Below are 11,686 nucleotides of genomic sequence, written 5' to 3'. Positions count from 1 at the left end.
TTAAAAATATATTTATTTATTTTTAGTTGTTCAATATTCACTTTTATAAGATTTTTAATTCTAAATTTCCCCTCTCCCCCGTCCCCAAGATGGCATGCAATCTGATATAGGCTATACATATATAATCATATTAAACATATTTCCACATCAGTCATATTGTGAAAGAAGAACCACAACAAAAGGGAAAAACCACAAGAAAGAAAAAAAAGAGAAAGAAAACAGTATGCTTCAATCTGCATTCAGAACTCCAGAGTTCTTTCTCTGGATGTGGATAGCATTTTCTATCATGAGTCTTTTGGAATTGTCTTAGATCATTGCATTGCTCAGAAGAGCTAAGTCTGACAAAGTTGGTCATTGCACAATGTTGCTGTTACTGTGTATAATATTCTCCTGGTTCTGCTCATTTCACTCACCATCAGTTCATGTAAGTCCTTCCAGGTTTTTCTGAAATCCACCTGTTCACCATTTCTTATGGAACAATACTATTCCATTTCATTCATATACCTCAACTTGCTCAGCCATTCCCCAATTGATGGGCAGTCCCTCACTTTTCAATTCTTTGCCACCACAAAAAGAACTGCTATAAATGTTTTTATATATGTGGGTCCTTTTCCCTTTTTGACCTACTAGTGACATTACTGGATGACAGGGTATGCACAGTTTTATAGCCCTTTGGGCATAGTTCCAAAGTGCTCTCCAGAATGGCTGGATCAGTTCACAACTCCACCAACAATATGTTGGTGTTCCAATTTTCCCATGTCTTCTCCAACATTTATCATTCTTTTTGTTTTGTCATGTTAGCCAATTTCATAGGTGTGACCAAATCTTTCCTTTTCACTGAAGATGAGATATTATCATCAAAACTTACTTCACATTGGTCAAGAAAATAGAAAAGCTGATCAATGGGATGAAATGGACTAGGCAATCAAACCTGGAAATAACCAAAAACAGTAGCCTGATGTTTAACAAACTGAGACACAAACTACTAGGGCAAGGTTTTGTTATTTTGACAAATGCTTCTAAAAAAATTAGAAAATAATTTGACCAAAAATAGGATCATACCAACATATTGTACCATATACTACAATGATCTCCCATTGGATAAATAGCTTAAATGTAAAAAGTCACAGCATAAAAAATTTAAAAATGCCCTTCCGTAATTAGACAAAGCATTCTTAGATAAATGAGAGATAGCGGTGATCATAAAAGATAGAGTGGACGATTTGGATTAAGAAAAATTGAAAAGCTTTTGGAGAAATAAAATCAATGTAGTTAGAATGAGTAAATATTGGAAGAATTGTGGGAAGATAGGCACACTAATTCACTATTGGTGGAGCTATAAATTAATACAATCATTATGGACAGCATTTAAGAATTATATTTTTAAAGTCACTATCCTGTTAGTGATAGCATTACTAGGCATATACAGCAAAGAGGTCAAAGACAGAGGGAAATGTCCCCCATATACAAAAATATTAACAATAGCATAGAACTTTAAAGAGTCAGTGAGGCAGGGCACTCAGAAATCAGACACAGTGTGCACTGTCCCAAGCCCATCTCCCTCTTCCTTTGGAAGACGGATTTCTTCTTCTTCTTCCCAGAGTCCTCCACTCCAGTTCAAAGACCACTATTTCTGTGATATCAGGGTAAAAGCCATAGGTGCTTCAACATCCAGCATCCTTAGTCCGTCTGGCAACATTCACCGATTGGCAATCAGTCAATCAACAAATATTTATTAAGTACCTTCCATGTGCCAGGTACCATGCTAAGCCCAGAGGCAAAGGGCTACACATAAATTTGTAGTGGACTTGCTCAACATGATTGTGTGACTCACTCCTGCTTCCTTTAGCAATACACGAGTGAGAGTAAAGGTGCTAGATGGTGGGAATAATCCAGTGTTGGGCAAGGTTTAAGTAGATTAAGACAAAACAGCAAAAGCTTTGAAAGTACAGGATAGTGCAGTGTTAAGCTGTCTAACTAAAGGATGGGGAATGGGGAGGGAGGAGAGTGGAACCAGAGCAGGGTGGAAGGCCTGGGAAAGCACTGAGGAATGGGAAAAAAAGGTCATAATGAGGACAAAGATTAGCTTTAGAAGGAGTAAGGCACAGGGAGAAATGCACTAACAGATTACAACCAGATAAAGAAATTTCAGAGTTCTTGATCAATGATGTGGAGTAATAGTAAAGACGGCATGGCATGATCAAAGGTGTGACTATCTCGGCATAGAGCTGAGGTAGAATTGACGAGTAAGTAGATCGTGGAAGTCAAGTAGACTGAGGAAATGGGAGATCAGGGTGTTTGAGAGAATGTAAGCATGTATATCGAAGTGTCCTGGGATAAACATGGGAGCTGCTATGGAGAGGAAGACTGAGATGCTGAAAAAGGAGGTTTTTGCCCCAAAATGTCCATGTTCAATCTATGAACTGTTAAGATTCACAAAGTGGCTTCCATAGATTCTTTCATTTATCCTTGTAACAAGCCTGTGAGAAATGTAGTAGAGATAACATTATTCTTCCCATTTTACAGATGAGGTGACTGAATCTCAAAGGAAATGACTTACCCAAGGTCAATCATGTAGCCACTAAGTATAAGAGATATGATTTGAACCCAGGGCTTCCTGGTCTCTTTCACTCTACAATACTCCTCTTAATTTGAGGATAAATCAAGGAGCTATAAAGAAAAGTGAAGATCATAGGTTCTAGAGGTGGAAGGGACTTTAGAAATCCTCTAGTTTAACCTTCCCCCATCCCCTCCTTTTACAGGTAGGGAAATCAAGGCCCAGAGAGATAAAGGGTCTCACCTGAGGTCAAGCAGATAGTAAATGACAGAGCCAAGATTCCAGGTCAGACATTCCAATTCCAATAAATGTGCAGGTGCTTCTGTGAAAGGCTGCAGAGAACTTGACCTCCCACATATGTGGGATATATTGATATATGTCATATATTACACAACACATGTGTGGATCAGATTTGTGATTTCACTGGTATGGGAAACTCCCTGTACCCATGCAGATCTGCCCCATTCTGCAAACCCCAGGGCACTAAGAAGTTAAGTGACTTGCCCAGAGTCACATAGCCAATGTGTCAAAGTCAGAACTGGAACTCGGTTCTCTCTGACTCCAGGGCTAGCTCTCTATCTTTCCACTATTGGGTAGGTATGTGTTTTAATCAATTAGCAAATACATTTTGAAAATCTGTTTGATACCAATTACTAATTCTCTATTAGCACAAGCATTTAAAGTGACAGTGGCCACATGGCTGTTCCACAAACAAGACGCTCCATCTCTTGGCTATGGGCATTTTCTCTGGCTGTTGCCTATGCCTGGAACTCACAACTCTGCTCCAACCTCCCTGGCTTCTTTCAAGTCCCAGCTAAAATCTCACCTTCTACAGGAAGCCTTCCCTAATTTGTCTTAATTCCAGTGTTTTCTCTCTTTAATTATTTCCTATTTATCCTGTACATAGCTTGCTTCATGTTATTTCCTTCATTAGATTGTAAGCTCCTTGAGGGCAGAGATGGTCTTTTGCCTCTTTTTGTATCTCCAGTGCTTAGCACAATGCCTGAGACATAGTTGTTACTTAATAAATATCTATTGAACTGAATTGAATTTGAAGGTTCAAATGTGCTTGCCTGCCCCTAATCTCTTTCTTTCAAATAACATATAAATAGATGGAATGTGCTATGTTCTACAAGGATGCGTTACTCTCTCTATGCTGGTGCTTCGCCTCTCAAAGCTGACTGGCTTCAGAATCAGATACATAACTCATTTCCTTATTTCCTACCTAAATCACATGAGATTTCATGGTTGTGGGCACTCCTTCTACCTATGCAGGTCATGACCCCTCTTATAATTTAGTAGTATATGGTCTTAAAGAGTCATTGTGGCCAAAACATTGATCATTTTTCAGCCCAGTGATAAGTCTCTCCCAACTTAGTGAATCCAGTATTAGCAAGCCTTCCTGGCTTTGGTCTGCCAACACTTGCCCTCTGCCTGCATGACTTTTGTGAACTTCAGGGTCACTTCAACTCCATAATGAGGCATCGGAGGGTGACTTCACTTCAGATGTAAAGCTGGTATCAGAAAATCGCTTGCTTATTCTTTGAACCAGGTAAAAGCTTCCTTATTCCTTGCCAATACAAAGGGCAGGACTGACTCTGAATTCTTGGACCATTACACACTTAAAAGGTACCTTTTCAGAAGGAAGTATCTCAAGGGCTAGCGTGACTCTTAATGTCGAAATGCATGCCTTTCAAGCAAGTCACTGAGATGTGACTATCACTCCCTGGCTATTCAAGGAAAGCTTCATTAAGCATTCCAATAAATTCCCAACTTTCCAAGTTATCAGCATAGCTCTGCATTCAGAGAGTAGACTGGTGTAGTAGACCAGGCATGGAGCTTGGAGCCCAGTAGACCTGGGTTCAAATTCTACATTTAATACTAGTTGTCTGGCTACAGGTAAGTCACTTAAGCCTCAGTTTCCCTATCTATAAAAATGAGGATAATAATATCTATTGTGCTTAACTCAGAAGGTTGTTGAGATTCAAATGAATTGTGTATATAAGTACATAATTATGTAATTAGGCATTATATATTTAGGTACATAAAACTTAATATGCAAGCTTTAAAGTGCTATGAAAATATTGGCTTTTGTTATAATCCACACGTGCTCTGAAAGTCAGGTCCCCAGAGCTTGGGCTCATTTCCTCTTCAATATCCCAAAAGTATCTCAATAGGTCAGGAGTGATTCTCCAATACCATTAGCTTAAGCCCCAATTCATGTGCATCCCCTTGAGATTACCAGGTGAGAATCAATTAGCCAACCGGCCTTAAGTAGCCTTTAGAAAGGGATATTTACTAAGGAGATACAGAAGAGTCAGTGTAAAACATCCCCCCAAAAGTCTGTGATTCGCTCTTCCAACAACATGTACAAAAATGTGGGGAAAGTGGACTCAAGCTTAGGGAGCACATGTGATGAAGGGGGAACTCAGAGTTCATGGGTGCTGAAAGTCTGTTTCTCCTGTAAGCTAACCAATCAATCAATAAGTATTTATTAATTATAAACTGTGTTCCAGGCACTGTACTAAGCATTAGGGATATAAAGAAAGGCAAAAGACAATCCCGTCCCTCAAGGAGCTCACAATTCAATGGCTTCCCCTAAAGTTTAGCAAATCTGCTCTAAAAAATACAGAATAATCACAGAGGCAGTAGAGCACAGACAGCCTGGTGTAGGAGTGAGAGGGCCCATCCTCAAGGTAGGAAGATTTGTCATTCAGTCTAGCTATGTGACCACGGACAAGTCACTTAACTTTTCACCACCTCAGACAACTTTCTAAGACTCTAAGTTATGGACGAGCTGCCAATCAGCATTACTGAAGGGAGTTTCCACACCAGGAGTTCCCTATACTGATGAAATCACAGGTAAAGAGAAAAAAAAAGATAGAAAAAAAAAAAGAAAGAAACACGGCCTGGCTGCAGGTAACAAACAACAACTTCCATTAAAGAATGATGAGTGTCCTGCTCTCACAAATGAGGAAAACTCTTCCCATGAGTACATCTTATTTCACTATGGTGAAGTTTGAGGAAGCAGAAGCAAATTCTGGAAGACCTGAAATACTGAGGCTGGATTGAGAAGGGCTGACCCTGAACAAGAATGGGAAGGGGAAGGGGGGAACAGGTCAGGCTGGAAATCGAGGAAGAAGGAAGGCAAGAACAAAGCCTAGTTCACTAAAAAGTCTGCACATAAAGCCAGGATTAATTGATAAAATCTCTGTAAGCTTTGTCACTTCTCCCTTCCCTGTTAGAGGCTGCCTTGTTTGGGAGAGGTTCTCACAGTCAGGAAGGCCTGGGCTCAAGTCTCCTCTCTGACAGATCCCGGAATCTGTCAGATTCTGGACAAGTCACCCCATTTCTCAGGACCCAACTTGGCGGTCTGATGCTATGAAGTGCAGAATGATAGCTGCTCTGCTTTGGAAGAAATTTCATATATTTTCCCTATATGAAAGTTCCCTACGTGAAAGAAATCACAGATCTAGACATATATAAAATTTCCCTTTTAGAGCTACAGTGGGACCTGGAAAAATGAGTCAAAGAAGGGCTCTTTGTCCAGCTCACTGGGAGAAAGAAGAGAGGTTTACAAAGGGGAGAGTGACGAGGCTATGGTATCACATCCAGGATGACACACCTATGTATGTTGTCTAAGATTTACCAGTTTTTCCCCTTGTTTCACAAGGCTTTGGGGGACACACCTGATGTACAGATGTCTCTGGGGTATGGATTTTGCAGATGACTAATATTTTACCTTTTCTTGCACTAGAGAGAAATGAGAAGTTTGCCATTGTCCAGCTCCTAATTATGAAACTTCAGTTTCAGATCATCCCCGAGATAAGAAAGAGAGAGACAAATTTCAGGCCAGAAAGAATCCCTGCCTTTGGGAAGCCCTGTGTCTGGGAACTGAATGGCAAACTCATTCTATGTTGGTGTCACCTAAGACAAACGTTTCCAATTTTATTAGCCTTTATCTAATTTGATTAAAAGTTTATGCCAGGGGTAGGGAACCTGAAGCCTTAAGGCCACATGTGGCCTTCTAGGTCCTTAAATGCGGCTTTTTTTTTTTACAGAACTTCTGAATTTGGAGTCCTTCAAAAGGACACACTTAAGGACCTAAAAGGCCACATGTGGCCTAAAGGCCATAGGTTCCCCGGCCCTGGCTTATACCTTGATGACACTGGAAAAGGTAAATTAATACAATGTATAGCCAGGGACCTAACAAGTGGGAGAAACCAGTGGGATGACTTTAGCATAGTAGTCTGTACAGACTTGGTGCTTAGGAAATGTTTGTTGAATTTAATATCCAAAGAAGTTAATTTCTAATGGTGGAATTCTAGGCATTATGGCACCTGGTCAGAAAGGGGATAGTAAAATCAAGAAAAAGAACTTCCCTGATACCCCTATAATTATACCACCTAGAGTGCTACTAACTCTTCCTTCTCTTAGGGCCAGCCCAGTTTTAATCAATCAATCCACAAGGATTTATTAAGTGCCTAGTATGTACGAGGCACTGTTTTAAGTGCCATAAGATACAAGTACATTCTCTACTCACGGTGAGTAAAGATAGAGAGATGGAGGAGGCATGTACATATAAAAATATATGCAACATAAGGAAACATTTAGTACATGCATCCACGCACACAGTAGTTAAATGCAAGGTAGTCTGAGATGGTTTGTACTAGAGTTGGGAGGATCAGGAAGGGCTTCGTGCAGAAGATGGTGCCTGAGCAGCACATTAAAGGAAGTATTCTCCAGGCATTGGGGCTGGCCAGTGCAAAGGGACAGACGTGGAAGATGGAGCTGTGGGTGAGGAACAGAAAGCCAATTTGGCTGGTTTGAAAGTTGGTAGAGTTTTTTTCCAAGGAAGGAAAGGGAGTTTAGAGTCAGACAACTTGTCTACTGAACAGCTTGTTGCTTCTCTAAACTTGAGAGTTGCCAGATTCAGAGCCTGGTTTGTCAACAATCTGATTTATTAAGTAAAACAAGGATTTTTCTGCTGGCCACTGGTATTACACAATTGCTCCTTGTTTATGAGTAATTAGGTAAGACCTTGACCTCGGGGTGTCGATCCTGCAATATCCCGACCAAAGTGGGAAACCCGGGACTTGAAAGCTCACTTACCCCTTTGTCCATTGTGACCTAATTATCCATTTTGACTCCACTAAACAGGGTTTCAATGGGTTCAGCAATTGGCAGAGAGACAGTGGGCTGTTGTGGGCAGAGCACTAGATTTAGGATCAAAAAGTCTAGATTCAAGTCACTTTCTAGCTATATGACTTTGGACAAATGTCTCCACCTCTCAGAGTCTCTATTTTATCATCTGTGAAATGGGGATACTTGAACCACTTAGATTCAAGGGTTACTGTGAAGAAAGCACTTTAATCTTAAAACACAATGAAAATATAAGTAATTAACAATTCCCTGTTTTATTGGATTGTTGCAAGGAAAATGCTCCATAAATTGTGAAGTGGAATAGATAGATAGATAGATAGATAGATAGATAGATAGATAGATAGATAGATAGATAGATGAACATATATAGATATAGATATATGAACCATTGTCAATGAAGGAAATAACACTGGCAGGTAAGGGAGGGGGCTGACAGCTGAACCCCTGCCCCTCCTTTCTAAGGTATTAATACCCAGTGTTATTAGGGTACATGGGGTTCAGGAGGAGTAGAGCTTCTGGTGTGAGAGGTTGTCAAGCTTTTTTCAAGGCTGCTTGTCCACTCTGGTGTCCATTTGATTCACTCCACTCTCATCTGTGGCTCCAAGAAGCTCTAGCATGCACAGTGGTCACATCCTAATAACCCATCTCAGCTAGACCAGGTTGAGGGCAACCAGTAGGCCTCAAACCCACTGGTAAGTTTGGGGCATGTCTACCCCAAGCATGTGAAGGCTTTCCCTGTCATAATGGGTGGATGAGATCAATTTGTTGCAATGGCCATGAAGGAGGCTGAAGCAAGTTGTGTAGAGCACTTAGAGCTTGGTCAAGCATCAAATATGTCATGGTCATCCGCTGCATCCTGGGTCATCACCGGTCATCTTGACTTTTGTCTTGCCACTGGACTTTGAGGACTTAGGAAGAGAGAGAGCGAGGCTAATGATTTTGTGTTAAGATGTCACCTGCGATGTCATTGGTCCTCTTTGAAAATGAAGGACAAACACCACCACCCACCTCCTTACTGAGGCCAGAAGAAGAACAGGGAGAGTAGCAGGGATGATGCTGGAGCAGAAGAAGGATGAGAAAGGTTATGAGACCAAGATTGTGACCCCCACCCCTACCCCATGCCATAGCTATTGAAAGTCAGTCCTCTAGATCAGTGGTATTGAACTCAGATAGAAAGGGGAGCCTTTAAGCTATACAAAAAGAGCCATGTGTACCACATCTTGACTTAATAAACCACATGTGTTTATGTATTTTTATTAACAGATCAACACTTTAAAATCATATAGGAACTACATTTAAATCCGGTTCAGACCACATTCTGGAGTGTTGTAGGCCACATTTTTGACACCTCTGCTCTAGATCGTCTCCAAGGCTGCCCAAGCAAGCAGGCTCCTTGGAAGGATTCTGGGTTCAGGTGCTCCTAACAGAGCTCCCCATGTCTTTGTTTGTTTTGTTTTGTCTTTTGCTGAGGCAATCGGGGTTAAGGATCACACAGCTAGTAAGTGTAAGTGTCAAGTGTCTGAGGCTAGATTTGAACTCAGGTTCTCCTGATTCCAAGGCTGGAGCTCTATCCACTGTACCACCTAGCTGCCCCCCCCAACCCTGTGTCTTTTCATTTCCACAATAGACCTGCTACCCATCCTACACAGAAGCTCTAACCTTGGGTCAAACTTTTAATTCATTCATAGGATCATGAGATCATAGATTTAGAGTGGAGGGGATTTTAAAGGACACCTAGCTCAATCTCTTCATTTCACAGAGAAGGAAACTGAGCCCTCGGGAGCTTAGATGACTTCCCCAAGGTCTCTCCCATATGTAAATGGCCTCTGAGGTCCCTCACAGTTCCAGATCCATGATCCTAAGTAACATGCTCAAGGTCACACAGGTAATAATACGTGGAAGAGCTGAGATTTTAACCCAGGTCCTCTGACTCCAAATTCAGCATTGTTCTTAGCATAGCCCACTGCCTCCCAAGCATTTATTCATTCATCTAAGTAGCACTTAGTAAGTGCCTACTATGTCCCAGGGATGGTGGTGGACACTGGACAGGCAAAGACAAAAATGAAACTGTCTCTGTCCTCAAGGAGCTCTCATTCTACAAGGCAATAAGGCATGTTCACAGATAAGCAAATACCAGAATCGGGCTTCCAGAACACATAATTGTTGGAAGAGAACACTCGAATGCAAAGGAGTGAAGGATTCCAAAAAGTAGAGGCATAGACTGTTAGCATTTGAGGAAGGAGGGGCATCTTATGCCAAGGCATGGAGGTAGGAGATTAGATTGATGCACAATGAACAGCGAAGAGGCCAGTTGAGATGAAAAGTAGAATTTGTGAAGGTATAATATACAATCAGCTTGAGGCGGGACTCCATTCTCATTCACCCTTAAATCCAATCAGCTTCTGAGTTTCATTCATTTCTCCACCTGTGGAATCCATCCCCTTTTCTCTGCTTATACAACCATCAGGTTACAGAAATAGAGTCAACATGTAATAAGCCTAGTAAGATGGCCTTAAGGAATCCTGAGGACAGCTTTGACCTGAAATGTGATACATGTCGGGTGGGGTGGACCATCGAAGAAGGATTCCTTCTCACCAGGTACCTATCCCATCTAGAGGGCCAAGGGCCTCAAATTCTACCACTGGAGATGACCTTAGCATTGCTCTCTTTGGGAGAATGGCCTTATGTCACTAACGCCTTGTGTGGCTAGATGGTATAGAATGTCAGAGCTAGAAGGGGTATTGAAGGTCAGCCAGTACAGCTGAATCCCAGAGAGGGGAAATTACTTGCCCCAGGTCCCAGAGCTAGTTCAGACTAGAAACAGGCTTCTCCTGACTCCCTTTCCACCTTGCCTCTCAAAGGTAATCAGCTCATTTTCCTCTGTTACAGAATGGGCTGAGATAGCAAAAGAGAGAGCAAAGAAGAGAGAGGGAGAGGAAAAGAGAGACGGGCAGACAGAGGCAGAGGCCAAGGCAGAGAGCTAAGCACCCAGGAGGAGGGAAAGGGGGAAATAAGAGCCACCATATTATCAGACCAAATCATCACATCAAAGGGCAGAGAAAAAGAAACTTTGCCGACTTCACAGTCCTGCCTGGGGCTGTTTACACTGATTAGTTATGCTATAATTATACTGCATATATTATGCGATAAGCAACGATCTATCATTCTGCCATTAAAGGATTTATTTCCCTTTTGTGTTGAGTTGCTCTCATGTGGGCAGTTTACTGAGAGACAGTCAGCTGATACTATGTGCCAGGCACTGTGCTACGTGCTAAGACACCATCAAATTTATCCTTTACATTTATGTGGACCTTTAGATTTCACACAGTATCTTCATATACAGCAACCCTGGGAGGTAGGCAAGACCAGTGTACTTATCCTCATTTAACAGAAAAGGAAACTGAGGCAAAGCAATTTGCCCAAAGTCACATGGCCAGCAAAACAAACTGCTTCTTAATTCCATTAGCTCTGCCAGAAGTTGGGGCCTCTTGTTAGAGTTTTCTCTTTTCCCCACTCTTTTTAGTTCCTGGATAGTGATGTGCTGACATCCAAAGGAAGGAGGCTGGTCAGTTCTGAGGTGGAAGAAACGCAGGTCAGTTACTCAGTAACAAGGGAAGACTTTTAATACCTTCATCCAGAAAAGTTAAGTGTTGCCCTTCTTTAGGGAAAGATGGTGACACTGAAGCCTTTCATCCTCTTTCCAAACACAAATAGAGGTTTGACAACCATGTGGGATTATTGTCACACAATGTCAGAGCTGAAAGGGACTTTAGCAACCACCTCTTCCATCCCCTTTCCTTTCTACATGAGAAAACTGAAGACTGTGTAGGTTAAGAGACTTAACCAAGGTCACACACAAGAATAAGTGATAGGGGAAGGATTTGAACCCACGACTTCCTCTTCTGAAACCAACGTTCTTTTCACTGTACCGTGCTTGCCTCTTATAGAGTGGCCTCAGATGTACCT

The sequence above is a fragment of the Phascolarctos cinereus genome, unplaced genomic scaffold (assembly GCF_003287225.1).
Source record: "Phascolarctos cinereus isolate Bilbo 61053 unplaced genomic scaffold, phaCin_HiC Scaffold_3;HRSCAF=262, whole genome shotgun sequence".
Taxonomy (NCBI): Eukaryota; Metazoa; Chordata; class Mammalia; order Diprotodontia; family Phascolarctidae; genus Phascolarctos; species Phascolarctos cinereus.
Note: the sequence above shows the minus strand (reverse complement) of the source record.